The following is a 3,888-nucleotide window of genomic DNA, read 5'->3' on the forward strand; positions in this document are numbered from 1 at the left end:
CCTGAGCTCCGGCAGGCGTGTCAGGGCATGGGTCCTGGTCTCCCACTGCAGCAGGAAGCTGCAGTGACTGCTTGGGAACCCGGCAGTAGCCAGCTGGGACGGGGCTGGAGCCCGCAGTGGCCTTGTGGGCTGTGTGGCTAAGGGGCTGCAGCGGTTTGCTGTCTCAGGAGATCCTGGATTGGGAGACCCCGTACCTGTGGGTGAGTTGGAGTTGGGCAGTGTGGTGAGGGGTGTCAGGAAGAAGAGGGAGGGCACTGCCAGGTCCATGTTGGGGAGGCCTCTGTGTGGAGGGTAAGCCACAAGTCCTGGGTACCCTGGGGCCCATAGGCTCCCTGATGTCCACTTCCTTCGGTCTTTTGAGGTCCAGGGTCCCAAAGAACACCTGGCAGCCAGTTCTAAGCCTGCTGCTGATCTTGGAGTGGGAAGGCCAGGCTGAAGGGCCTGGGGCCTGAAGCATGCCAGGATGTATGAAGGACAGATGGCTGAGGGGCCCTCCTTCCTGGGGGATCGGAGGAAACTTCAGAGCCCTGGCTCGAGGAGGAATGTAAGATGCCAGGCCGCTCTGAGGGGCCCCTGGGATGGGGCATGCTGCCAGGAGCTTGGCCCTTTCTATCCCCGGCCATCCTTCCCACTCAGACTGAGCGTGGCCCTGGGTGCCTATGCAGCCCAGGCATCCCAGTGCCAAGCTGAGGCCCAGGCCCAGGAGCTCTGTCCTGGGCCAATCAGAAGGGCTCCAGGGCTCAGTGGTTAGGTCCTCTCACCCCAGCCCCTGCCAGTCTCTCCGTAGCCCCCAGGGAAGGGGTTTCTAGGGAGGCGCTGGCACTAAAGCAGAGGTGGCCAGGCAGGCTCTGGGAGGAACTGGCCTGGGAGAGTGAGGAGTGGCCGGATGGTGAGGAGGTGAGAAGGCAGGTTCCAAGCAGAGCGGCTGAGCAGAAGCTGGGTGGATTGGAGCCTGGGGCCCCCTTGAGGGGAGCAGTGAGAGTCAGGGTTTGGAGCTCAGCCAAGAAGGCCTGTTCTTGTCAGATGGTTGCCCGGGAGACCAAAAGAGCCTAATTCACTGCATGGGCCAAGTGGTGGCTGAAAGGGACTGAGACCCCAGACTCAGAAGTGACATTGCAGAGGGGCCACAGTGTTGAGGAACGGGAAGGAGCACTTCTGTGCCTCAGGTTCCTCCTGTGGTTCGTGAGCCCCAGCATGACCTGAAGGCAGGCAGGTGCCTCAAGCACCTGGCACACCGAAAGGGGATGGCCAGGTTTTGAGGCATCATAAGTACCCCTTGCTTTGCAAAATTGCTCCTATAAAGGCCAGCAGGTGGCATGGGGTTAAGATTTGAGTCCCAGATCTAGTGGTTTGAAATACAAGCTAGGTGCGTGTGTGTATGTGGACACAATCCTGAAAGGAGGAAATAAAAAAGAGAAAGGGATTTTGACAGGACCATAGGTGTGTGTGTGTGTGTGTGTGTGTGTTTTATCTCCTGCCACCTCCTCATGTCTCTCTGGCAAGTGCAAATGCCCTGAAGCAAATTTTAAAAATTGCTCTTATGAGACTGGCTGGTTTCTGCAGAGAGACAACTTGAACACTTTGGTGAAGAAGTTACTGATATGGTCACCAGCCTTTCAGTTCCATCCATTATTCACCAAAGACTTGAGGGTTAGTAATAAGATGTTTTGGATTGCCCTTTTGCCACCTTTGGTACCTCTCATCTGACTCCCAGGGCCTGGCTGCCCTGGCCCTGCAACCTCACCTTGGTCTGTTTATTGATCAGGCGTAGTGGAGCTGGGCTGCAAGACAGCACCCTCCTGGAGAGGCAGCCGCTCCTGTCCGGTTGTTCACTTGAATGGCAGGACAGAACTCACCCACCAACTCGTGTCACTTCTTGCTTTCTCTAGGTGTGTAATGAGTGGCAAGCCCAGGCTCCATCCCACCAAGGGTCACGGGGGACCCTGGGAGTAGAGATCTCAGAGCAGCCTCCTTCTCCACCTTGCAGATGGCCAGCCCTAGCTGGTAACCCAGGTCGGTCCCACCTTCACCTGCCATTCCTGTGAGAGCCTTTGATCCCTCTGAGATGGCTCCCCCACCAGCTGGCCCCCTTCCTGGCCCTGCTTCTCTGCTGGAGGACCCAGAACCCGATCTGGAGTGCAGATGGCTCTTCCTGAACACCAACATTCTGCCTGTGGGTGAGTGAAGTCTTGGGGTTTGGCTGCTCCATGCTGAGCCAGAGAGCGTTGTTCTTTTCCTGTGAGAGTCTCTGTCCCCTGGGACCCCAGGATGAGCTCTGGGTTCAGAGAAGTGACTGTGGTGTCCTAAGATGTCACCAGAAAGGTGGGACTGCCATGGGCTGCAGAGCTTTGCATGTAGCGTGAAAGGGGCTGGCGTGCACTGGTCCCTTCATGTGGGTAGATTCTACCTCATTGGTCATGGAGCAAATGACACAGTCCACGTAGGAGAAGGGGACGGTCTCCCCAGGAGCATACCGTGGGGGTCTGAGGGTTGGGCTGGGCAGCTTGGGGTGCTGTCTTCTCAGCTGCGAAGACTGGTGCCCTGGCAGTCAGAAGGGCAAGGGTCTCCTAGAGTGGCTAGGCTTCTGAAGCCTAGTGTAGATGACCCCAGGGAGCTGGGCTGCCCCTTGCACCTCCTGAGTTTCTGGTTTGCTGAGCTGCGCTGGGAGTTGCAGGTCTGCCTCTGGTTGCCAGGTGCGTGTGTGCCCGTGTGTACATGTGTTCACACACTGCAGCCCTGTGCTACGCAGGGCTGGCTCCGGCTTGTTAATCCCATATTCTCCAGATGTGCCTGGACAGGTCTCCTCTGCCTGAGGGTGGAAATGTGTCTGCTCAGCTGCATACCGCCCCCTGCTCGGGCTTGGGGCCCTGGTTTTCAGCTCTGCCTGGCATGGACCCCAGGGAAAGGGAGGCTGGGTGGGGAAGGGAGCAAGCTGCACCCCCTCTCCAATGCCTGGGCCCCAAGAGCCCTTGACCTGGGAGAGGAGGCTCTTACCGGGTTTTCCCTTTTGCTGTTGCTCCTGCACAACATCCCTGTCCCTGTGTTGTCAGCCTCTCATCATGGTCCCTGACCTGTGCCTGGTTTGCTGATGCTGGGACTGAACACGTTTTGTGCTGGGTGCTGGGCTAAGGGTTGGGGTTGGGGTGGGGATTCCTGGTCTGGCCCTGAAGGTCTTTCTGGAATACTCCCTGAGGCAGCACCACTGAACAAGGGGAGGTTTCCCAGCCAAGAGGACAGGAACAGCTCTAGGGCACCGTGTACAGGCCAGGCCCCTCCTAGAGGCTCTCTGAGGCAAGGCGGCGCTTGTAGGCTGTCTCCTGGGCGATGTGAGGCTCGTTCTCGGTCCAGACTGACTTGCGTCCTGTTTCTCTGAGCAGTGCCTGCCCTGATCTGTTACTGGCTCAGTGTCTCCGAGTGGCCGGAAGTGTATGGGGTGTGTGGTCAGCAAAGAGCCCCAGATGGTGTGGGTCTTGGTATGACCCTTGGGTTTACTCTAGGGTGGGCTCAACCCTGACCCATTGTGTTGTAGGGCACTGGGTCAGATGCTGGCTGGGAGCCACCTCCTCTGGCATTTGGCCATAGTGTTCCATAATAGGGCTGGGCCCTGTTCTACAGAAGAGGCAGTGTATGCGGCCCCCATAAGTCTGGGCTGGGGCCTGCTGTGACTCTCATCTTCCTGCCTCCACCCTTAGGTCCCAGAGCAGGGGACACTGATGGGAATGAAGGCTGAGCCACCTCGAGGGGCAGAGCTGAGCACCCATGGTAGAGCAGGTGGTGGAAGGTGTGCCAGGCCCAGCCTGGGGGCAGTGAGACTGTTCTGGGAGCCTCCGTGGCCCTGCTAGGACCTCATGGAGCCTGACAGCCATCCCTTCCCCCCCCCCCCCCCCC

Source organism: Tupaia chinensis, unplaced genomic scaffold (assembly GCF_000334495.1).
Source record: "Tupaia chinensis unplaced genomic scaffold, TupChi_1.0 Scaffold138365_1, whole genome shotgun sequence".
In the NCBI taxonomy this organism is placed as follows: Eukaryota; Metazoa; Chordata; class Mammalia; order Scandentia; family Tupaiidae; genus Tupaia; species Tupaia belangeri.